We start from the raw sequence: 27,518 nt of genomic DNA, 5'->3' as shown, positions 1-27,518 counted from the left end.
CACCCAGTATTGATGAATAACAGTGTTAGTTGTTAAAGTACCTAACTTTTTTATTATCCAACATAAGCGAATGTGTCAAAACGCAAAATGTTAAGAAAGCCTAAGGCTACAGTTTAGTTTTAATTTCAATATTTTATATTACAGGGTGTTCAAAACTTTGAGGAAAAAACACACTATCATTGTTACATCCGGTATACAATGACACTTACCTCTTTAAGAATAATATTATTACATCGATATTCTTGAAGAATAAAGCTATAAAATAGTAAAAAAATCTCTCAAATCGGACAACAGGTTTAGGAAATACGAGACATCAAAAATGTCCCATTTTCAAGGTGGTGCGTTAATTTTGAGGCTTAGTGTTACATTATTTGACATGATTTATATACCTACTATTACATTTTAGTATTATTATACTATTATATTTTGAAAATTAGTTAACAATATTGTCGAATTTGATATTTCAAAATTAATGTACCGACTTTTGTAGGAATATTTTTTGTGTGAATTCAGTCACATTATCTGGAGAGAATTCATACTATTGTAGTCGTCTTTCAGAGAATATACCACGCAAGAGTTATTTTTGAAAATAATCTTATATATATATATAAATAGATATGAAAAAAGAAATCTTTGCTGGCAATGTTATAAAACAAGGTTTATTATTGGGGAATTCAGCAAGTTCTAGGTGAAAGAAAACACTTTTTACTTGTCCAAGCTTTCGGAAACTTTAATAAATTGTTCCCATCGTCAGGGTAAACTGCAATATAAAATATATGATGGTAATTTTATGTTATAGGACCTTACAAAATTTATAGTACTTACAGTAAGTTGTGGTTGTTCACAAAAGGTGTTAAAAAAGTTAATTTTTTTGTCAAAAATCTTATAAAGTTCTAAATTATGATGTTTTAAAAAAATTTTTTACATTGATGGATAGATTTTACAATTGTTTTTTAAATTATAAATATTTTAAAAAACAAAAATATCACAGAATAGATATTATGATAGATCGGATCATAACACGAATAACAGGTTAGAAATATTAAATTAATTTTTGATGACATATGTCCTATAAGACAGAGGCCATGGTCTTGTTAAGATTGTCATGTCCTATAACATAAAATTACCATCATATATTTTATATTGCAGTTTACCCTGACGATGGGAACAATTTATTAAAGTTTCCGAAAGCTTGGACAAGTAAAAAGTGTTTTCTTTCACCTAGAACTTGCTGAATTCCCCAATAATAAACCTTGTTTTATATATATATATATATATATATATATATATTGTAACAAAATAATTATTGACCTACCCTCGTATACCAGCTCCCGTCTCCGCACAGACAGAACACTATCGATGTTTCGAGATACGCCGATGCAGCGCCGATGACGTCCAAGCGGTCGAGTCACATGGACATAGCTGGAGATATATAGATATTTCTGGAATATCTGTATCGCATATATAAATAGGACATATTTGTAAATAGAGTTAGTCTTAAGCTAAAGTTTGTAAAGTAAACTTGTATAAATATAAATAAAGTCGTATATAAATTACGAACCGCTAGTTTTATTGTAATTAGAAGTAATTACACTAATCACGCTACAGTGGTGTTAACGGTGTGGAGTGTAAATAAATGAAAAGTGAAAAAAAGACTTTTGAACTTTATTCGTCGGGAATAACCGGAGTGCGTTAATTGTTCGGTATTCGGAAAGACTTTAAAATACTTTTGGACTTTATTCGTCGGGAATAGTTAAAGTGCGTTGATTGTTCGGTATTCGGAAAGACTGTTAAAAGACATTTTGGAAAGTACGTGTGTGCCGACCAAAGATGTTGCTACAAGAACTTACAGTAAAACAGCTCCGTGAACAGCTCGAGGAACGGGATCTGGACAGCAGTGGGCTCAAGATAGTCCTACAAGCACGACTCGAGGATGTCCTCACGAAGAACGGAGAAGACCCAAAGACGTTCCACTTCCAGTCAGCAGAACAAGTAATCTTATCGAAATTAAAAACTGTTTCTGAAACGATCGATGAAACTTCTAGAAGAAGCGACGAGAAACTTGAAGAAGTTAGTAGAAGAAGCGACGAGAAACTTGAAGAAGTTAGTAGACAGAACAACGAGAAATTTGAAAGTGTTTCTCAAAAGATCGATGAAACTTCTAGAAGAAGCGACGAGAAACTTGAAGAAGTTAGTAGACAGAACAACGAGAAATTTGAAAGTGTTTCTCAAAAGATCGATGAAACTTCTAGAAAAAGCGACGAGAAATTTGAAAGTGTTTCTCAAGTAATTAAAGACGTTTGTAGACAGAATGACGAGAAATTTGAAGAAGTTTCTAGAACATTCGATAAGATGCAGAAAAGTGTAGAGACCGTAGAAGAAAAGATCAAACAACTAGAGAGCATGATAACCGATACAAAAGTACAACCATCAGTTAATGCAGCAACGTTAGATCCTTTAGTGAAAGATGAACTACCGAGAGACGAAACGTCGCATAATATGAGATTCAAATTACCACCATTTGATGGAAAGTCCTCTTGGTCCATATATCTTACGACAGTTTGAAGCTATTTCGACCGCCAATCATTGGACCGAACAAGAAAAGGCTGTTTCCTTGACTGCTGCTTTACGAGGTGATGCTGCAGATATATTAAGGTCAATTCCCAAGGGTCAAGAAAATTGTTACCAGACCTTGTACACTCGTCTAGAAAAACGCTATGGAGATGCCCATCTACAACAAGTATACAAAGCCCAACTGCGAAGTAGAAGTCAACGAGCAAGTGAGAATCTGCAAGAATTTGAAGCAGATGTGGCTCGTGTGGTGCGGTTGGTTTATCCGGAGGTGCCAGACAGCGTTTTAGAAGAAATTGCGGTAGATACCTTTGTCAATGGGCTGAAAGATAGTGAACTACAGAAATCTTTACGACTAGCAAGACCGAAAGTTTTAGATGAAGCACTTGCTATTGCCTTGGAACACGAAGCAGCTAGCCAAGCTTCACGAAACAATCGAGTAATAACCGTGGAAAAAGGCGATAAGAGAAAAGATGAACGTTTGGTGGAAATGGTACGGAGGGTGATTCGTGACACGATGCCGAAGAGACGCATGAAGAGGGCTGGAAGAGTTGGTTCAAATACAGATGCTTCCTCGATACGGCCATGCAGTGAAAGTTGTAATCACCGGCTTAAAGTAGATGAACAGCTTTGCCCTGTGAGACGAACTACCGTCGTTAATGAGCAATGGCAGCCACAACAGTTACAAGAAGCCCAAGAAGACGATCCATGTATAAAAAGAGTATTGGATTGGATGCGTCGAGGTGAGAGACCTAGTTGGCAAAACATTAGTGTATGTAGTCCGGAAGTCAAGGCCTACTGGAGCCAATGGAATTGCCTGATACTAAAAGATGATCTTCTGTACAGAACCTTTGAGAACGATGATGGTACAGAATCTAAGCTTCAGTTGATTGTACCTAAAAGTAAAGTGTCAGAAGTATTGCGTCAGTTGCATGACGGTACATCAGGTGGACACTTTGGTATTACGAAGACTCTGCAAAAGGTTCGAGAACGGTTCTATTGGGTGAACTGTAAAGATGATGTAAGAAGATGGTGCCAGAAATGTGAACTGTGTGCATCCGGTAATGGTCCAGTTGGTAAAAAGAGAGCACCCATGAGACAGTACAATGTTGGCAGTCCTATGGAAAGAGTAGCAATCGACATTGCAGGTCCATTTCCAGAAACTGATGCTGGACATAAATACATCCTGGTAGCCATGGATTATTTTACGAAATGGACCGAGGCCTATGCATTACCAAATCAAGAAGCTGCTACCGTTGCAGAGGTACTTGTTAAAGAATTCTTCAGCCGATTTGGTGTTCCCTTGGAGATCCACTCCGACCAAGGGCGAAACTTTGAGTCAGCTCTTTTCCAAAACGTTTGTAAATTGATTGGTGTCAATAAGACCAGAACAACACCCCTGCATCCTCAATCAGATGGGATGGTCGAGAGGATGAACCGAACGATGGGTAAACACTTGTCCAAAGTTGTATCTGAACATCAGCGAGATTGGGACCAACACATTCATTTATTCCTGATGGCCTACCGCTCGGCCGTGAATGAAACTACAGGTCAAACACCAACCTGCCTGATGTTGGGTCGTGAAGTTCATTTGCCCTGCGACCTAGAGTTTGGCTGCAGACCTTCCGAGGAATATGTTGCAGGCGAAGAATACGTAGACCGCCTGAAGTTACGAATGAACAACATTCATGAACTTGCCCGACAACACATCCAGATAGCCAGTGACAGAATGAAAGATCAATATGATTCTCGCTGCAAGAATGAAAGCTTCGAAGTAGGTGATCTTGTCTGGCTTTATAATCCACAACGTCGTCGAGGCCTGTGTCCTAAACTGCAAAGACAATGGGAAGGTCCGTATGAAGTTAAGAAGAAAATAAATGACGTAATATACAGAATTAAGAAGTTGCCAAACGGTAAACCAAAAGTTATTCACATAAATCGTCTTGCACCATATGCTGGCTCCAATGAAACAGAAGAAGCCCGAGTCCTCCAACAGGAAATGAAAGATGCCGCACAGCCAAGTTTTAAGGAATTTATGTCAAATTACGCAGAAAGAAAGAGTGCTAGATTCGGCGTGACCACAGAAGTTCAGCAAGATCTGTTTGGTGTTCCAGAAAACGTCTCTCTAGCCCACTGTGTTGCCCAAGACCTCGAGATGACTAAAGGAATCTCGTCCGTATTCAATAGAAAGTTCGGCCGCCTGGACGAGTTACGAAATCAGCAGCCTAAAATTGGAAGAGTACTGCGATTGGAAGATGGTCCTCGATCTTTGCTGTATATGGTGACCAGGAAGTCTTATACGGACACGCCAAGCTATGAGAACATATGGCGTGCTCTATGTAATTTGAAGAAAATCGTGTGTAATTATGACATCAAAGATTTGGCTTTACCAAAAATAGGCCATGCAGTAGAAAATCTGGATTGGAAGATTGTGAGAAGCATGCTGGAAGTGATCTTCAGAGAAACTGGCGTACGGATTACTGTGTGTTGCATGAACCCGAAGATGTCATACCCTTCAAAGACAGTAGACTGTTACTTCTTTTCTAGGGGTGTATGCAGAGCTGGAGAATCCTGTAGATTCCGCCATCCTGGGCCATCTAGAGTTGCTGATCGGGACGCTCAGATCTTAAGAGGGGAGCAGTGTAACAAAATAATTATTGACCTACCCTCGTATACCAGCTCCCGTCTCCGCACAGACAGAACACTATCGATGTTTCGAGATACGCCGATGCAGCGCCGATGACGTCCAAGCGGTCGAGTCACATGGACATAGCTGGAGATATATAGATATTTCTGGAATATCTGTATCGCATATATAAATAGGACATATTTGTAAATAGAGTTAGTCTTAAGCTAAAGTTTGTAAAGTAAACTTGTATAAATATAAATAAAGTCGTATATAAATTACGAACCGCTAGTTTTATTGTAATTAGAAGTAATTACACTAATCACGCTACAATATATATATATTGAAAATTAATTTAACAAAGTTTTGGAACTTCCGATTGAGACATAAAAAGAAAACTCGGTCGATAAATTGCTAAAAGCAAAAGAGCGATTCTTTTATAAACTGGCGATGAAATTGATGAGGGACGATATCTTATGATATTAATACAAAACGTCGTGCTCCGAAAATGAAAAGTATGGCATAGAGCACCGCAAAATATTGATTAATCCCGTTAGCTAAATATCAAACAGAATATTTTTATATACGAAGATATTAAACTGACAGAAAAGGTTTATTTCAGCAAACCCTCTTTTAGGGAAAACTTGGATTTTCTCCAAAATATATAATTTTGGAAAGATATTAAGTAAATACGTGTAGAATATGAAATAAGAGGATATCGGTAGCAGATTTATTAGGGATCCCTTCCGAAGTAATGAGTTATGTAAAGATCTGACGATGTAATTTACCAATGTAAAATTAAAATCAATATTTTGCAAAAGTACGTAATATATAATAGGCCTGTATCCCGCGTACCAAAAAAAAAGTTGATTAATAGCAAGCTGAAAATTTGTTAATATTGCGTTGCAAATTTTTTGCTTAGAATAAGTAACTTTTTGCTATCTACCAGGAAAAAATAGTTTGTCATATATTCAAAAAGCTGGCAGGTTAAAAAAAGATGTCCTACGATTATTCTCGACGAAGTCAGTCCCTTTTTTCAAATTGGTGATACTGAAAAGTAAAATGAAATACGAACTTAAGCTCGATCATCATCATCAATGGCGCTACAACTCTTCATGAGTCTTTGCCGCGTTTACTTATTGCCTTCCATGTGTGTCGATCCTGTGCCACTAATTCCTATTAGACAAGGCGAGAACGGCGGGTTCGGTGGAATAAATATTCCCACGAGATTTTTTTTGCATAATCACATTCGTGAGACACCCCAGAATAAGGTTCAAGAAGTCGCCCACGCGAAAAGTGGTCCAATTTTTTTTTAACAATTTTTTTAATCAAATTGCAAAAACCAATATTTTTGTCCCGAACAATTTTTTATTGATTTTTCGAACCATTCCGAACAGAAAAGGTAACTCGGTTAAAGATTATTATTATGAAAGTCAGAAAGTGACTGAATCAAATTTAAAGCCCCCCCCCCCTTCATGATCCTGAAAAAATTTGTGGCATTAATTTATTACTAAGCTGTTATTTTTATTTATTAATAAAGAGCGGTAAGATCGTATTGACGTGGCTGTAAATGTGAGTGTGAGTGAGACGCGCCATTGGACTGCCCGAATGGCATCTCTTTCGCACTCATCACGGACGGCTGCCTAATACGTGCATGGCGCTCATTATTTTTACTTAAAAATAACAGCTTAGTAATCAAATACAGTAGAACCCCGTAAATCCGAACCCCGCAAATCCGAACTTTCGGCAAATCCGAACCAACGGAAAGTGAAAAAAATTTAAAAATGCAAGACAAAAACTTAAAAACATGTTTATTATACAGAGTAAAGCCAGAAAATTGGACAATGTAGTATTACTAGGACTTTGACATTTAAAATTTCTCAAAAATAAATATTATACTTTAATATATAGGTTTATAAAGTGTTTATAAAGGTTAAACACAAACTTACTTTGGTTCTCTCGTAGTCAACTTGAGTCCAAAAATATTGTCCACACTCTTGCGAGAACGTTTGGCTACTCAAAATCACAATGAAAGCTTTGAACTACTAGTTAAGGCTAACTTTCGGATAATCCGAACTTTTCGGAATCCGAACAGGCTGTCCCCCCAATTAGTTCGGATTTGCGAGGTTCTACTGTAATGACAAAAATTTCTTCAGGATTTAGTCACTTTCTGACTTTCATAGTAATAACTTTTAACCGAGTTATTAAGCCTTGAAAATCGCCATTTTTCGTTTTTTTTTTCAATTTTAAAATGCTTTTACCTCGAAAACTATCAACTTTAGAGAAAAATTATAAGAGACCTTTTTTATCCAGAATAGTCCAAAAAACCTAAAAAAAAATTGTCCGGTCCAAAAATATTGATTTTTACAATTTGATTAAAAAAAATTGTAAAAAAAAAATTTGGACCACTTTTCGCGTGGGCGACTTCTTGAATCTTATTCTGGAATGTCTCACGAATGTGATTATGCAAAAAAATCTCATGAGAGTATTTTTTCCAAAGAACCCGCCGTTTTCGCCTTGTCTACACTGTCGCACTCCCATTTTCTCTAGATCTTCTTTGACTGCATCTTTCCACCTTTTTCTAGGCCGTCCTACAGACCTTCTTCCATCTGGCCTTTCCCAGAACACATTGTTTATAAGGCGATTATCGTTACTGCGTAGCACATGCCCTGCCCATCTGAGTCTATTGGCCTTTATATATCTGACTAGATTTTCTTTCCCGAATAGAGACTCTAGCTGCTAGCTCGTTATTGTATCTGCGTCTCCATTCGTTTGTCACGTTGTCTCTGCAAGGGACATATATCATTCAAAGAATTTTACGTTCCCACACCAGCAATTTATTTGAATTTCGACTCAATTCAAGCTTTCTGCTTAACCCAGGTATAAACATACCAAAAGGCACCGCCAGGAAAACATTCCACTTTGCGGTTCAGAGAGCCCATATGAAACGAGTCTTTGTACTCTATGCAGAGTATGGCATTAACAAAATAAGAAAATCTACGGTTTCGTTTTGATTAAAATCTGTCTTCCTCCATCCCCCGATAGTACTATTTCTAGGTCTACCTGTTGTCAAGGAGGCTCTAAGGAAGACAGATTTTTACCATTCCGACCGTAGATTGTCGATATAAATTAAAATAATTTATATCGCAGTATGGATAGAACGCCCTCTAACGGGGAATAAGCGAAATGAATTTCGACTCAATTCAAGCTTTCTGCTTAACCCAGGTATAAACATACCAAAAGGCACCGCCAGGAAAACATTCCTGGCGGGATACTTTTAATTTATATCGACAATCTACGGTCGGAATGGTAAAAAATCTGTCTTCCTTAGAGCCTCCTTGACAACAGGTAGACCTAGAAATAGTACTATCGGGGGATGGAGGAAGACAGATTTTAATCAAAACGAAACCGTAGATTTTCTTATTTTAGCAATTTATTTACTTGCCTTTTTTAAACTCGAGCTATAAAATATTTCTGGTTCTTGTTGATGCATTTTGACGTTTCTGTTTATGACTATGAAGACAAAATGTTGCTATGAAATACAACTATAACACAAAAGTGGTTTGTGCATTGAATATTTGACGCTATGAGATGCAAAGTGGCCTGACCCGCAACCCACAATTTTACCAAAACGCTTTACATTACATTAAAGTTATCCCTTATTTAAGTATTTTCAGATGCATAGTGGCTCAAGCATTGATTGCTTGAGAAGTACAAACATTTCTGAACTGCAAACGGAATATTCTTGCTCTTGAGTGTTGACCGCCAGAAACAACAAAAGTTTTATATCCTCTGTTAGTTATACCGCTTGTTAAAAAAACGTCTTGACTACAGGATGTCATCCGTCCTGCACCTAAAACTCTGTTTACAACTTAGTGCGGTACGACTAAAATGGAAATTTACTCTAGATCACCTCGTATTTCAGATCAAGTACGCACTTATAATAGGTTTCTTACGTTAGTATGAACTCTACACAATTACGATTTACTACCTAATGAGCCTGTGGACTGACTGAGTCACAAATGAGAAGCTGTTCAGAAGAATGAAGAAAAACCCAGACGTACTGACCACCATCAAATCTCGAAAGTTACAATATTTCAAACACATTATGCGAAATGAATCCAGATATGCCCCTCTACAATCCATCTTGCAAGGAAAAATAGTTGTAAAGTCAGGTCCAGGACGAAGAAAAACATCCTGGTTAAAGTACCTCCGAACCTGGTTCAACACAACATGTGTGGATGTAGACAGGGATATCAAGAAGAAGAAGAGCTTAATTACATATCATGTTTCCTTAACATTCTGTCAAATATTAAGAAATATAATGTAATATAAAGGAAAAGATTCCTCTCATTGGCTGTATACCATAATAAAAACTTACTAATGAAGTAAAAACCTCACATGTAGGTAGGTGGTATATAATTTATTAAAAAATTTTTTCTAAAAATGATCCAAGATGGATAAAATCACAAACGTTTTCGGACCAATCAGTCCATCATCAGGTGGTAGAAACCTAAAATAAGCAAACCACTGTATTAAAAAAGCCAAGATGAAATTTGACTGTCTGAAAGTTAGGAAAATTACAACATGTGGTTACTTACTTCAGATCCAAAGTAGTTGGAACTAGCTACATATTTAGGTCAAAAGACCTTAATGTAATAATAATTATGCCATTTAGGCTACAAAAATGTCGACAATAAGTCGATGTCACAAGAAATTAAATTGCAACGGTATTACAAAGTGGTCTTCATCTTGGCCTCAAACTGACAGACTAAAATATGACATTGAACGGATATTGACAAGACCTTCTAGGGAATTTTATGTGTATGTAGTTATATTGTATTTTAGAAATGCAAAAAATATAAAAAATATTTTTACTTAACTGAATGAATTTAATTAGATATTAAATAAATGAGTAAGAATAAACAATTTAAATTAATAGTCACATGAAATTATTTATGAAAATTTCATGGCGGTGAAAGCGAAAATTTTGCCAACAGGTAATGACGTCACTTGGTAAAAAGAAGAACAATAAGAAAAATAAACTGAAGAAAAATAAAAATAAAATAAAAAGAAAATTATTAGATAAGGTAAAAGAATTAGTGAATAAATCTGGAATTTGGCTATAATGAAATGTAATATAGTTGATAGTCATAATGTAACAGTATAACTGGTTGTCTAATTTCAATTAGATGTAATAGGGTAAATAAAACACAACTAAGTAAAATACTATGGTTTAACGGAATTGAGATTAAAGTACTAAATGGATGTATTATTTAAGAGAAAGTACTGTGAACTGTAAATAAGAAAACGATAAGTGAAAGTTAATATGGTGTGAAGTAAATAATGATATGATGCCAAATTATTGTTTGAAAATTATGTGAAAATAAAATTAAAATTAAAAATAAAAATATAGAGGGAATAAAACGAGGGTGAAAATAAGGTAGAAATGATGCATTATAAAATAAAACAAAAATTGTAGGCCTTGAATTAATGGTTGTCTAACTTGAAGAGAGATTGAAAATAAAATTAGGTAAAGAAATTAAATTAAAGTTAAAAAGAAAATGAACATTTTATGTGGTTACTGGACCAACAGAGACATGAAAACCTAAGCCTACCTCCACAAAGGATAGGAGACACGCAAAGGCACACACATATCCTTCAGCTCAATGATCACATAATAATCATGACAAATTGGCAAAATAGTTCTCAGATTAACATTGTAGGTAATGGTGTGATAAATGTATAGTAAAAAGTAGAGGAAGGTCTTGCTTGTTGAATATAACAAAGCTAATAGAAAGCAAAATGAAAATGTTTGTGGTCAACAAACTGACAAGAGACAAACATGCCTAAACCTACCTCCACAAAGGATAAGAGACCTGTAAAGGCACACACATATCTGCCAGTCCAATGATCACAAACACTAATATCAACAATTTAACTTAGATGAACTGAAGGATTGTATATTAGAGGTGTCCAACAACCACCAGCTATCAACTATATTACATTTCATTATAGCCAAATTCCAGATTTATTCACTAATTCTTTTACCTTATAATTATTATCTAATAATTTTCTTTTTATTTTATTTTTATTTTTCTTCAGTTTATTTTTCTTTTTGTTCTTCTTTTTACCAAGTGACGTCATTACCTGTTGGCAAAATTTTCGCTTTCACGCCATGAAATTTTCATAAATAATTTCATGTGACTATTAATTTAAATTGTTTATTCTTACTCATTTATTTAATATCTAATTAAATTCATTCAGTTAAGTAAAAATATTTTTTATATTTTTTGCATTTCTAAAATACAATATAACTACATACACATAAAATTCCCTAGAAGGTCTTGTCAATATCCGTTCAATGTCATATTTTAGTCTGTCAGTTTGAGGCCAAGATGAAGACCACTTTGTAATACCGTTGCAATTTAATTTCTTGTGACATCGACTTATTGTCGACATTTTTGTAGCCTAAATGGTATAATTATTATTACATTAAGGTCTTTTGACCTAAATATGTAGCTAGTTCCAACTACTTTGGATCTGAAGTAAGTAACCACATGTTGTAATTTTCCTAACTTTCAGACAGTCAAATTTCATCTTGGCTTTTTTAATACAGTGGTTTGCTTATTTTAGGTTTCTACCACCTGATGATGGACTGATTGGTCCGAAAACGTTTGTGATTTTATCCATCTTGGATCATTTTTAGAAAAAAATTTTTAATAAATTATATACCACCTACCTACATGTGAGGTTTTTACTTCATTAGTAAATATAATGTAGTTTCACAGAAAAAGTTACCAATTTGAATTACTGGGAATAATTCGCATTATTGCAATCATAAGGTAAAGGAGGGTAAGAGTACGCGGTCTTCTAAAAGTACGCAGGGAATTTTTAAACACTTAGCATCTCTGCAGGAATTTCGTGATATCACGTTTCAGTGTGTTTTCAACTGGAGAAGAACCCACCATATTGTCATCCACCTGACACTCTATCTTTGGATTTTATAAGGTAAATTGTTCTTTTTCACCTTCGGAATGTAATATTTTTACTCTAAAACGTAAGAGTTTAAGGTTACTTAACAGTGGTAGGCATATGTTGTATTAATATAACCCATTAACGCCTACGGGTACCATATGGAGCCAACAAATTGCGTACGCATCGGAGTCAATTTACCATATTTTTAGGTAAAATTTAGCAGAGAGATTCGGTGTATTTGTAGTTCAAGGTTACCTCTTCTTGAATGAACAAACCCAAATTTAGTTTTATACCTATTTTCCAGTGTAATAAATTTTTGAATTTACGGTTGGTTTTGTTTGTGACAAAATATGGACATTCGTTTCGTGTAAGTGTTTTATTTATTATTTTTTGCAGTATTATCCCCGTTTTTGTTTTCAAAAGATGTTCTACAAACTTTAATAAATAACTTGTACAGGTTTTCATAATACTTCATCTTTTGGTTTTTTCGTAAATAGGCCAAAAATATGGGTGTTCCCAAATGGAACCGCTAGGCGGTTTGATGGATATGTTGTTTTCACTATTATTTTTTTACTTTTCTTATTTTTAGAGGAATTTCTTTGAAAAAAGATCTTCATATAGCTTTTAGAGAAAAACAAAAGTAATAATGATGTTTCTGCCGTTTACATAGAAACTCCAGATACTAACATTTTGACAGACGAAGATTCGACAGATGACAATGAAGCGGGTTTTATTTGACAATCGAAATCGGAACCAGCTGTCTTCCTGGCGCGAAAATTGGATTTTCGAATGATACTAGAATCGAAGGTACTGCTGAAGACACGATCGTAGAGGATACCACTTAGATCCACCCCGTACTAGCAGAGCAATTCCATATGCGCCAACTGATGGAGGTCTAAATATGTTCACGCTGGAGCAAAATTCAGATTTTTGCAAAGAAAGGGATTTGGTTTCTACAGTGTATGATTTTCTAGAGTCTGATTACTCAAAGTATGCTGGTTCAAGCCCTTCAGAACTTTTTAGAATACAGCAACTAGACCTGTTAAAAGGTTTTCAAGACAGGAGAAAAAACATTGTTGTTCCGAGGCTAAAAATATTGTTTTCAAAATACAATAATAATATAGATGGTACTGATTTGATGGATATCGATTTATCTTGTTATCGAATTGGAATCAGTTCCAAAAAAATGGTATTGGCCTATTTTTACATACTAAGAGCCGTTTTACATGACCGAGATTTACTTCGAAAATTATTTCAAGAATAATAACGAAAATTTATGTAGTAAATTTATACAATTTTTCCATTGTTCCTTGTTTTACACCTACAGTTAAATCTTAACATAATTGTTGTGAAACGCATGCGTAGTGTGTAATGTGACTGACATTAAATAGAATTTTGTTATAAATAAAAGGCCACTGATGAAAGAAAACTAAGTCAGAGGTAACATAAGAAAAGAAGAAATGTGAAATGGCATTTTAAGGTTATAAGTTACAACTTTCATTTGTTTATTTTTTAGTAATATATTTGGATAGAGAAGTCAATTCTTGTGCAAAAATGAATAATTTGAACAAAGCAAAGATACTTCACTGAATAAACAAATCAGCATGTGTTGTAATTATAAAGTTTATGTTATCGTAAACACCACCTCGTTATTTAACGTTCTGCGCAGAAACGCGCGCAGTTTACTCTGAAAACTTTCTAGCATATAGAACAGGTTCTAAATTTTTATATTGAAAATTATCTTGGTAAATTTCGGAGTAAATCTTGTGTTTTACATCTAATATTTTTATTAGATAATTTTTCATGGTAGTTATCAGCGTCAATTTCGAAGTAAATCTCGGTCATGTAAAACGGCTCTTAGTGGACGCGAACATTAAAATGCATGCAAATTGTATAGAAAATCTGGTAGTAACATTAGCCAATTGGAATTTACACGCGATATTATCCAAATGTATCCAATAATATATAAAATCCCACCGAAAGCACCAGGAAGAATGTCCGCAGCTGCAAGAAGTGACTCTCGAATTGGAGATATTCGGTACGAGGGATTAACTCATTTTGTGGTTTCTGTACCAGAAAACAAAAAATGAAGATGCGCACGCATTGAATTTTTAAGCCGAGGGAAAACAATGTGCTGCAAATATGATGAATAGAATAGAATAGAATAGAATTTATTGAATCAAATATACAAAATTTCTTTTGTTTTTGACAAGTCAAAAGAGTACGTACATTATAAAACTTGGACAAAATTTAAAAGATAAATATTATAAATTATAATGAAAAGATATACAAACAGGTACTAACAAATTTAAACAATTTAACACACTATGTAAAAACGTAAAAACATTAAATAAACATAAAAGCATGAAATTAATATCGTCATAATCGGCAAAAAAAAACCCTGACCAAACTAGTAATATTATATTATATAAGCGGTACCTAAGTACTCTGTCTTTGTGTAAAAACAATGTTTTAAAAAATGTGATTTTATTTTATTTTTAAACGACTGTAAATGAAGACTTTTTACTTCATCTGGCAAAAAATTGTACAAACTAACATCAGTCGAGTTTTTTATACTTTTCGTCAACCTAAAACGTTGTGCTCTAATAGCATCTCTCGATCTTGTATGATGATCATGGAAGTTGGAGTTTATGTTTAAACTTACTTTTGTTGGAATGAATTTCAATCAGCGTCTCATATATATATAGAGTGAAGGCAGTGACATAATACCTAACTCCTGAAATAAAGGTTTACAGTGTTCCCTATACTCTGCTCCTGCAAGTATCCTCACTACTTTCTTTTGTAATTTAAAAATTCTGGCTGCGTGACAAGAGCCACCCCAAATAGTTATTCCGTACTTTAAATGGCTATGGAACAGTGCAAAGTAGATCATTATAAGGGTACTTTTAGGGATGATAAAAACTAAGTTGCGTATCAAAAATATAGTTGTAGCAAGTTTAGAACTTAAGTAGTCTGTATGAGCACTCCAGTCCAAATTATCATCTAGAAAAATTCCTAAGAGTTTAACACTATTTCCTAAGACACACTTCCGATCAGAACTAAACATCAAATTCTGATTTTTGTCTTCATTTAGCTTCAGACCATTATGCAAAAACCAGGTTTTTGCTTTCTGAGTATCACTATCTATTTTAATTTTCAAATTATGTTGATTAATGTCAGTATTTATGAGAGTGGTATCATCTGCAAAGCACACACATTTTATGGGAAAAGTGTAGTGAAATAGATCGTTAAGATAAATAAGAAACAAAGTGGGTCCTAGTATTGAACCTTGTAACAGTTAGAAATAGGGTGGAAGAAGAGTTCTAGTAGGATGAATACTATTTCTTAAATAGAAAGGGATCTGGAGAAAAATTAGGGGATATTTCTAAAAGCTACTTGCTGCGGCAGCTCATGGTTGTGCGGTGGCGGATCATAGGTTCGTTTAAGGAACTAGGGAGTATCAACTACTATTACCAAATGAAATAAGAGTACTTACACAGATATCCTAGGGTGTTTATATAGAAATGATCCTGGATATATTTTGTTTGAGGGCGCCTTACCAGGAGTTTCTTTTATACAATCCAATATTTTCTTGATATGTATACTCTAAAATACTTTTAAATGTGTGGTTAAAATTTTTGCTAATAGGTAGTTATAAATAAACAGGACAAATAAAATTACATATTTATTGAAAACTTTTCCTGTCAAAAAAACAAAACAAACATTAGGTTTTATAGGTTACATTGGCGATATTTACCTGTGACTAAAATATATCTACTTTCTATAAAATAGATATGGTGCACCAAAAAATAAGCAAATTTATTGTTTATTGACTTGATATCTGACACATTTGAAATATTGCATTTATATTATTAAAAAGGAAAAATGTTTATTTTTACTGAAACTTGAAAATAACAACTGTCAGTTACGTCACTTGTCAAATATCATTCCAAAAATATTTATCTCAATTAATTTTTATATGGTTAATTCACAATTTTGATTTAACAATCTTTTTATAATGATGGAAGCAAATATCTTTCTCATCCAATCAAAAGTTTACTTGTTATATTTTTATTTTTAAATTAAAAAAATTATTAATATTTATCAAAAAAAAATTACTTTAATCCTTGAATCTAAATTTTTAATTAAAATAGTCACTATACCTTAAACTTTGAAAATATTCATCTGTCACAACATTACTTCACCATCGGAAAGTTTTGACAGATCACTCATACGTCACTCGACGGATGACTGGAAAATTCCACTGCTATGGTGATATTATGTAGGTATTATACCATAACAAACAGGAAAATGCTAATTTACCTCTAGTTTTCTAATCCAGGAAACTTAGGTTTAATCCATTACCATGTAACCATAACCAATATTATTATAACCAGCTATAAAGGTAATAACAGCTCACCGGCTTCATAAAGGATTAAATACGCCATACCATAAGTTTACAAGAGCGTATAAATCAAAATTTCACTAAACAACAGAACTGCTACACTATTAAATGATCAACCCATTAATTATCCTCAACAAAAGAACTTTAATATATCCCAAATTTAACTTGGAAATTCTTTTGTGGAACTAATATATGCCGGTTAGAATCTAACTTTTTGACATGTTTATCCGTCAAAAACTATTTTCAGACTCCGCGTTCTTTGCAATACATTCTAAATCTTTCTATCGATGTCGAATTAAACTTCGGTTTTTCGTTCGTCACAGCCAATCACGACTCACGATTTTTACTTGACATTTGAATTGGCCAATGATTGCTTTCTGGTTCTGTCATAATTCTAGAATATGATTATGACAAATACGCAGTTATACCAATACAAGAAGAACGCTTGGAAAATTACCTCTAACACGCATTTCTTCTAAGAATATAACAAGGTATTGTGAAACAGTTCATAGGCGGGTTATAAATTTTTATTTGACTTGAATTTCTATAAAGAACTGACAAAAATATTTGGATTTACTTAGAAAAGGATTGTAAAAACTATATAAATTAATATATTTATATTTCCGCTGGTTTTATAAATGTTATAACAGCCTCCTCCGAAAAGAGAAAACTCGGATAGAATATTCAGTTTTCGATAAACTAAACAAGAAATCAACCATGATTCCTTGAGTGAGGCAAAACAATCACATCAAAAAAAATTATTATTATTATTATTTTTTAGATGATGGCAAGTGGGGATTAAATTAAACAAACAACAAACGTTACGGATTGGGCTAGCGTACCATCGATCGCCAGACTCTTTAAAGTCGAGTAGACTAACATGTTTCATGACTCTAAAATGAACTGTAGGTGACAAGAGTTTCTGTGTCTTGGGGAAGAAATAAATCTTATGCCCTGTGTGGACCTCGCTGACATTCACAACAGTAACACAAGTGATATATATATTATATAATATATCATATAATATATACCATATACCAGAGCAGACACAGCCTCATCACCTCGTTGCCTAACCGGGAGTGGTTTTCAAAAACTAAAAAAATCATTTGAGCTCTAGGCTCAGCAGATAGGCATCTGCTTTAACTCCACTAAAAGCCTAGCGAGTTTCAGGGAATTTTTATCGGCAACGGTTCAGCAAAAGTGAGGATTTAGAATCTCCATTCTAAATACCTCAATGAGACAGAATGTACTCATTTGTCTCAAGTCGAGATCGGTAACTTTACGTTAAACGTCTCACAGGGAATATACTCAGTTCAACAACTAGACTAAAATAAAAGAAGACTAAAAAAGGGTATAAAACAAGGACTAAAAACGACATACCCAAATCAAAGAAGATGTCTTTTTCTTATCAAGACTAAGGAAAATAAAAAAATTAAGGGGAACAGAGAATAGGGAATCAGGACTAAGGGGATGACATATTATCTTCATCAGATACAAAAGGTTTTAAATCTTTAACATGCCATTTACCAAGATCAGAACCGTTTAAATCAGAGAGACGATACACCACTGGTTACAACTTTTCTCGGACAGTAGCTTCAATGTACCTCGGTGCTAGCTTAGACATAAACTTGTTAGCTGCATTAGACAGGACTTTATTCCTTTTCCATACTTTATCTCCTACTTGGAATTGGACTTCTCTTCTTCGTAAGTTGTAACTTCTAGTGTTACGTTCATATCCTTTTCGAAGATTAGCCCTGACTTTTTCGAAGACTTGACTTAATCCTTTTACTTCTGAAGCGTACATATCACGGTTACCAGGAATAATTTCTAGATCTTGGTTCCATTGATCTTTTTGATCAATACCATAGTAATTTCCACTTAGGGGAACATGACGGCCATAATTAAGGAAAGCTGGGGTATATCCAGTTACTTCATGCTTTGCAGTGTTAATAGCTTGTCTGATCTTTGCTAAATTCTTGTCCCAATCTACGTGGTTTTTTACATACATACGGATTGCTGTTCCAATAGTTTTGTTATTCCTTTCCACAAAATTACATTGTGGTGCATACACGGGGCTAAACCATACTTTCTGAACATTATACCTACTACAGAGATTAATTAGAAGAGGGTTGTTCAGATTTGAGGCATTATCACAAATCACATACTGGGGGACACCAAACATCAGGAAGACATTATCTTCCAAAAATTCAACTATACTCTTAGCTGTAGCCTTCCTCAAAGGATGGACTAAGGTATATTTACTAAACCAATCAGCAACCACTAATAACCACGTATAACCTTTTTTTGAACGAACAAAAGGACCAATCAGATCAACGGCAACTATCTGCCAGGGGAATTGAGCTTCTCTTTGCTTACCCATTTTACCTAATGGAGCATGATTTGGTGTTTTCTGAGCACCACACACTCTACATGATCTGACAAACTTAAGCACATCACAACGCATTTTTGGCCAATAGTACCTTTCTTGAATACGGGACAAAGTTTTATAGAATCCAAAGTGAGCACATGTAGGTGGCTCATGACAAGATTGCATAACTTCTAATCTTTGGGGTTTGGGTACTAAAATTTTCCATTCAACATCATTAGTCTTGAAAGAATTTGGGGATGGGGCATACTTGTAGATAAAATCATTTTCCACTTTCCATTGTGGAAAATTATCAGGGGAACGGAGTATCTTCGATCTTAAATCATCGAACCAAGGGTCTATTCTATCTATATCTATTTCTAGATAATTAACATTTTGGGTATCATTGGTATGGGCTCGGGATAAAGCATCAGGGACTAAATGGGATGTTCCTTTTCTATGAATCAAATCGAAAGTATGTTGTCTAAGGCGCATAGCCCACCTGGCTAATTTGCCTGTAGGATTGGACAGTTTATTCAACCAGAGAAGTGAATGGTGGTCAGTAATGACCGAAAACTTAACTCCTTCAATATAACCTCGAAATTTCTCGATAGCGAAGATCACTGCGAGACATTCTCGCTCTGTAACTGAATAATTTCTTTCAGCTCGGGAAAGGGACCTACTAGCATAAGCTATAACTTTTTCTTCTCCATCAATAGTTTGAGTCAAGACACCACCAAGACCGGTGTCAGATGCATCACATTGCACAACAAAAGGAAGTTCGAAATTGGGTTGGGCTAAGATAGGGGCAGAAATTAGGAGTTCTTTAATTTTCAAAAAAGCTTTTTCAGCTTCACTAGTCCAAACTACTGGTTGTTTTTTCTTTCGATGACCTTTAAGGAGGTCATTAATAGGGGAGGCTAAACTGGAAAAATCTTTAATGAAACGACGATACCAGGAACACATACCTATAAATCTTTTAATTTCAGTAGAATTAGATGGCCTAGGATAATTAACCATAGCTAAGATTTTTTCAGGATCTGCTTTAAGGGAATTGTTACCAACACATAACCAAGATACTTCAATTCAGATTTAAAAAAATCACACTTATCGATGTTAATGGTCAAGTTTGCTTCTTTAAGTTTATCTCTTATTGTTTTCAACAATTGGATATGTTCTTCAAAAGATGGGGTACATACTATGATGTCATCTAAATAACAGAATATATAGGGTTCAAACTCAGGTCCAAAGATAGCATCAACTAATCTTTGTTGAATCTGTGCACTATTACACAAACCAAAGGGAACAGAAGTGAATTGAAAAGAACCTCTACCAGAAACATTAAAGGCTGTCTTTTTCCTAGAGTCAGGATGCAGCGGGATTTGCCAAAAAGCTTTTCTTAAGTCAATGGAACTAATGCATTTAGCTCCTCTAAGTAACGAAAGAATTCTGTCTATTTGGGGCAAAGGATATGTATCATGAACAGTGACTTCATTCAATGAACGACCATCAAAACAAAACCTATATTCACCTGACTTTTTCTTTACTAATAATACAGGACTTGACCATGGGGATTGGGCTGGTTCGATTACTCCTAATCGTAACATATCGTCTAACTCTTCATGTAGTATTTTATTCATGTATGGGGATAAAGGATATTGTCTTTTCTTAAATGGTTTTGCATCACCAGTGTCAATAACCATTTCAATCTTATTGGTTCTTCCAATATATTTAGAACTAGAAATTTCCTCAAAAGAAGCGACTGTTGAATTTACTAAATTCTTTTCGGTGGGAGAAAATGAGTCTACAGAATACAAAGTTTCGGTTTTCTCTTCCTTTTGGGAAGAATGCCATGTTCTATCTCTAAAATTCAACAACACCGAAAATGTATGCATAAAGTTACTTCCTAAAATAAAACTATGGGGAACGGAGGGTACTACAAGAAATTTTACCATTTGGGAAACACCATCCGCCTCAATTGGAAGATCAATATTACCAACTACGGATTTATGAGAACCATCTGCTAAGCAGACATGTTTACAGGGAGTAGAATTATAACTAATTCCTTGGGAATTCAAAAATTTAATTCCAGTGGCACCTACTACGGATGTAGTGCAACCACTATCTAAAAGAGCGATAAAAATTTTAGAAAAGATAGAAATACTAATGTGAGGACGTTTATCACGATCTTTTTCAAAAAGAGGGTTAAGTATGCTTCGGGAAGGTTTGTCGGGCTTAACTCTAACTGGAGTGCAACTGCCGACTGGCTGCACACTACCTAGTTTTTTTGACACTTACAGGAGGAAGTGCTCACACCTCTCTGACCACAATGAGAACAAAATATTTCTCTGTATCTACAATCGCGAGAAACATGATTGTGCTTACCACAAAAACAACAAAAAATTTTTTTAGGGTTTCTTTGTGTTTGGTAGGGAGGGGATTTCATCAAAGGAGGTGGATAAGAAGACTGATTTCTGTGGGGTGGATAAGAAGAAGAAGACTGATGTCTTTCTGGTGGATAAGAAGACTGATGTCTTTCTGGTGGATAAGAAGACTGATGTCTTTCTGGTGGATAAGAAGAAGATTGATGTCTTTCTGGAGGATAAGAAGAAGATTGATGTCTTTCATCAGTATCTTCTGGAGGATTGGGTCTCTCATTTCTCTGTCTGGAATTGGTATTGGATTTCTTAAAAGGATGATCTTGCTTTTCTGGTTTGTCTCTTTTGGGGTTTTCAGGCTTGTCTTGTTTATCAAGTACCTGAAAATTCTCTTGGGGTTTCTCTGTATCTTCTAATGAGATACCAGCAAGACCTTTTGTAGTTTGAAGCAGAGGCAAAACATTTTGCTCCAAACGTTTAACAGTAGAGACTAAAATTTCTACCGTGGGAAAATCTTGAAGGGCTACGAGTGGAATATAATCCACTAAAATATTTTTTCTTAAGATTTTAACTCGTTGTGCTTCAGATGGGTACTCTTCCAAACGTCTAAAGAGATTCTCCATGATTGAGGAATAAATAGTGATTGACTCGGACTTTTTTTGTTTTCGACTTTTAATATCGTCGTAGAGATTATCATTGTAATCTGGGGGTAGGAAAGCAGTTTTGAGTAAGGTTATCAACTCATTCCAACTGTTAACTGTATTTCTAACACTTCTATACCAAATGGCAGCGTTTCCGTCAAATAAGTCAAAAGCTGATCTAAAAAGGACATCTTGAGAAATATTTCTGGACCTAGCAGAATCTCTTATTTTTTCTAAAAATGTGGGAAGGGCTTTACTCTCACCATTAAATTTGATATTTAAATCAGAAACTCTAACAGGAGTTGAAACTTGTATAATAGGGGCCGAAACTGAACTAATAGGGGCAACAGGGACTGAAGTTGTATCACTAGTCGATGGGATGGACATATTATCGGATGTCTCTTCCTTTTCCAAGACATCTCCTGTCAACATCAATAAATCCATTTTATAGTTTTCAATAACTTCTTTTACTTTTTCATCTACATTGTCAGGGAAATTTTCTAATCTGAAATCCAGATGAGTGGACCTTGTTTTGAAACGAGCAAAGTCAGCCTTTGTTGACTGTGCATCCATCGTTTTTGCAATATTTTGCAAATCTTTGAGTATTGCCTGAATTGCAGGTAACTCTTTATCTGGATCGACTACATTTTTAGTAAAATCGATTGCAGATGAGGTAGTCTCTTTACTTAACTGACCTCTCAATAACTTACGTTTTTCTTCAACGTTTTTATTTTGTACCTTAAAACCTCTTATGAACAGTTCATAAGATAACTCTTCTGTTTTCAGATCATTTACCTGGGTAGACTTCATTTTTAAAACTGGGGTGAAAGTAACACGCAAGGGAAAGACAGAAGGGAATAGTAGAAAATATGATTTTCAACAAAGGACCGTTTCTATTTATCAAACGAAAGCAAACGTCACCTGTCCAACGTAACCGGATCCCAAATCACCAGTCTTGTCACAGCTTCTGCTCTTGGCCTACAATCATTCAGTAAATAAAAGAGGGGTCAATGAACTATTTGTCAAAAATTCACACTCACATACTAACAGGGAACAACAGACTCAAAAAATTTAGACACAACAGGGATATTCAAACACAAACAATATTGAAACTTGCTTCTCGAATGAGCTTACACAGGAAACACCAACAATGGTTCTTGTTCCGATAATTAATGGAAGTGTTCCTAGACAACTAAGCACGCTTCCTCTATCACGAGTATTACACTTGTGATGTATTCTGGTACAAGAAGGGAAAAAAAAGTATTAATCGGACTGACTAACTCGTTTACTTCACGGGTAGGCTCGGACTAATTCACAGATAGGCTCCAAATAATTTACACGTAGGCTCCAACTAACCTTTGGTATCCTTATGACACTGACAAAGCTAGATTAGTTGAGAAAAAAATAATGGGACTAAAAGCTCAAACGGAAACTACCAGACTATACACATATACTCAAACGACGAACAAAAAATATCACAAAATCAAGTTATTCTGTAAAAAATTGTCAATCAATTATGAATAAATGCACAAATACAACAATAATGTTATACTTTTTAAATAGTTTCAATATCAAAATGTTCAACACTACTTATATAGACTACCTGTCTATATTATACTCATCAATATTTAGAAAAAATTCAAATAATGCTTTCACCATGGGTACTGTATCAACATCTACCATAAATACATACATAAAAATAATGTTGATACACTACAATGAGTACATATTTATACCTATTAAAAAATTTATACCACTTCGTAACTTTAAAAGAAAATGTAGGGGCTCTTTCTAGGTTACCGACATAAATTTTAGCGTTTTGGGCTAAACTACGTTAGGATACTGATATGATAGTATAATTGATCTCAAATCTGGGGCAAAAAAATAATTTAGGTTGACAAACAGTTGGGACTAGCTAAAAAAAGTAAACTGTTTGGGAACAACTTAATGATAGGACTGGGGAAGAAATGAGACAGATTTGTAGCTTGATACGTTGGGTGCTATTTGTAGCTCGACACTTTGTAGCTGGACACTGAAAGAGGCAGAAAAATGAATCGGCCCCACATTCTAGGGCGACATTTGTAACAGTTTGCGTACAACTGGAGCCGGAAGGAGGCTAAAAATGAGTCGAGCCCCACGTTGGGCGCCATTTGTAACAGTTAGAAATAGGGTGGAAGAAGAGTTCTAGTAGGATGAATACTATTTCTTAAATAGAAAGGGATCTGGAGAAAAATTAGGGGATATTTCTAAAAGCTACTTGCTGCGGCAGCTCATGGTTGTGCGGTGGCGGATCATAGGTTCGTTTAAGGAACTAGGGAGTATCAACTACTATTACCAAATGAAATAAGAGTACTTACACAGATATCCTAGGGTGTTTATATAGAAATGATCCTGGATATATTTTGTTTGAGGGCGCCTTACCAGGAGTTTCTTTTATACAATCCAATATTTTCTTGATATGTATACTCTAAAATACTTTTAAATGTGTGGTTAAAATTTTTGCTAATAGGTAGTTATAAATAAACAGGACAAATAAAATTACATATTTATTGAAAACTTTTCCTGTCAAAAAAACAAAACAAACATTAGGTTTTATAGGTTACATTGGCGATATTTACCTGTGACTAAAATATATCTACTTTCTATAAAATAGATATGGTGCACCAAAAAATAAGCAAATTTATTGTTTATTGACTTGATATCTGACACATTTGAAATATTGCATTTATATTATTAAAAAGGAAAAATGTTTATTTTTACTGAAACTTGAAAATAACAACTGTCAGTTACGTCACTTGTCAAATATCATTCCAAAAATATTTATCTCAATTAATTTTTATATGGTTAATTCACAATTTTGATTTAACAATCTTTTTATAATGATGGAAGCAAATATCTTTCTCATCCAATCAAAAGTTTACTTGTTATATTTTTATTTTTAAATTAAAAAAATTATTAATATTTATCAAAAAAAAATTACTTTAATCCTTGAATCTAAATTTTTAATTAAAATAGTCACTATACCTTAAACTTTGAAAATATTCATCTGTCACAACATTACTTCACCATCGGAAAGTTTTGACAGATCACTCATACGTCACTCGACGGATGACTGGAAAATTCCACTGCTATGGTGATATTATGTAGGTATTATACCATAACAAACAGGAAAATGCTAATTTACCTCTAGTTTTCTAATCCAGGAAACTTAGGTTTAATCCATTACCATGTAACCATAACCAATATTATTATAACCAGCTATAAAGGTAATAACAGCTCACCGGCTTCATAAAGGATTAAATACGCCATACCATAAGTTTACAAGAGCGTATAAATCAAAATTTCACTAAACAACAGAACTGCTACACTATTAAATGATCAACCCATTAATTATCCTCAACAAAAGAACTTTAATATATCCCAAATTTAACTTGGAAATTCTTTTGTGGAACTAATATATGCCGGTTAGAATCTAACTTTTTGACATGTTTATCCGTCAAAAACTATTTTCAGACTCCGCGTTCTTTGCAATACATTCTAAATCTTTCTATCGATGTCGAATTAAACTTCGGTTTTTCGTTCGTCACAGCCAATCACGACTCACGATTTTTACTTGACATTTGAATTGGCCAATGATTGCTTTCTGGTTCTGTCATAATTCTAGAATATGATTATGACAAATACGCAGTTATACCAATACAAGAAGAACGCTTGGAAAATTACCTCTAACACGCATTTCTTCTAAGAATATAACAAGGTATTGTGAAACAGTTCATAGGCGGGTTATAAATTTTTATTTGACTTGAATTTCTATAAAGAACTGACAAAAATATTTGGATTTACTTAGAAAAGGATTGTAAAAACTATATAAATTAATATATTTATATTTCCGCTGGTTTTATAAATGTTATAACCTTGAGGAACACCGTATTCGACCGTGTTCAAATCAGAAAAGCTATTATTAAGAAAAACTGCCTGTTTTCTATTTGTTAAATAAGATGTAAATAGATTGAGGGTGTTTCCTCTTATACCATATTTATGCATTTTTTCCAACAGTAATTTATGCGAAACACAGTCAAAAGCTTTGGATAAATCACACAATGTCAAAGACACGAAATGACCCTCCTCCAAGCCGTCGACTATATCTCTCACAATTTTCTGTATAGCTTGTGTAGTGCTGCACTTTTTTCTAAAGCCATATTGATTACAGTGAAGTATTTTGTGTTTATCTAGATATTCTATCAAACGAGTATTAAGAATGCTTTCAAAAATTTTACCGAAAATGGGAATGATAGAGATGGGACGATAATTTCCAATTTCATCTAAAGACCCCTTTTTGAATAGTGGTAACACTTTTGTTACTTTTAGTACATCTGGGAAAATCCCCGCAGTAAGCCAATTATTATAAAGTAAAACTAATTTGTCAATAACAATATCAATAGTTTCGACAATTATTTTTTTGTTCAAGAAATAAAAATTTGTACAATGTGAATTTTTCAAGCCACGCAAAACATTTCTGATCTCAATATCAGTAACAGGTAGTAAAAATAAAGAGTGGCAAGGAGAGTGTACGTCTTTCAAAATATCTATAGCCACATTTTCATTTGTAGAACTAAAAGAATCTCTAATATTTTTAGCTACTGAAGTAAAGTAATTATTGAAATCGTTTGATGAGATCGTACTAGGACAAACTTTTTTATTTTGAACTTTATTTCTGTGATAGTTTATAACTTTCCAACTGTCACGAGATATATTTTCAGAATATGAAAAGAAATACCCATAAGCTAGTTTTTTCTTTAAGGATATTGTTGATCTATAATGCTTCTTAAACTTATTATATTCACTATAATCTTTTGTAACGTCAGCAATTACCTTGACCGTGGAAAGATTTTCTCGCATAAGTTTTAATTCATCATCAAACCAAGAAATTGGAGCTTTACTATGAGTTCGCAATTTTTTTAATGGAAAATTGATTTCAGTTAACTTTTGATACATTTCAGTAATAAATTGAGCTAATTCTGTTGCTGTTTTGAGAGAAATAGCTAAAGACCAGTCAACGTTATTTAACGAATGTTTTAACTTCAGTATGCCATTACTCGTTATACGTCTTGTGTATGTAGTTGCACTATGATTTTTTTCAGATTTTATTTTTAAGTTAATAAATTGAGCAAGATGATCAGAGATACATGGGTCCACAATTCCACAACCAATTATCCCACTGTCTATGTTTGTTAAGATGTTATCTAAACAAGTTGCTGATCTAGTTGTTATTCTAGTATATTCATTAATATTTATTGTTAAGCCAAAAGTAGATGTGGTCCTTTGTTTCGCAATTTTCTTACCAAGTAACTCTTAACGAACATCTACCGGGTTCGCGCCTAGTGGTCCCATATGGGAACAGTTTTTTTCTCAATAATTGATTCATTTACAAAAAATTTTCTTATTGTTTCTATTGTTATGTACAGAATATTGTTACATTTAACGATTTTTAATAAATTTTGTCGAAAACAATTTTTTTTCTCGGCGTTAATGGGTTAAGCTAAAAATATTAGAG

General features: G+C 34.1%; 1 protein-coding gene and 1 long non-coding RNA gene across 2 annotated transcripts in view; both read right to left on the bottom strand.

The window, feature by feature from the left end:
• LOC114332988 (protogenin A-like) overlaps positions 1–27,518 on the bottom strand; it is a 470,567-nt gene that overhangs the window by 113,003 nt on the left and 330,046 nt on the right. The window lies entirely within an intron of this gene.
• Positions 15,848–25,857, bottom strand: LOC126884953 (uncharacterized). Its single transcript, XR_007698208.1, has 2 exons — positions 25,480–25,857; positions 15,848–16,828 (listed from the first exon to the last, which is right to left on the bottom strand). It is a non-coding gene; the product is annotated as an uncharacterized LOC126884953 (long non-coding RNA).

The sequence above is a fragment of the Diabrotica virgifera genome, chromosome 5 (assembly GCF_917563875.1).
Source record: "Diabrotica virgifera virgifera chromosome 5, PGI_DIABVI_V3a".
NCBI classification, from domain to species: domain Eukaryota; kingdom Metazoa; phylum Arthropoda; class Insecta; order Coleoptera; family Chrysomelidae; genus Diabrotica; species Diabrotica virgifera.
This window is presented reverse-complemented; position numbering and strand designations above follow the sequence as displayed.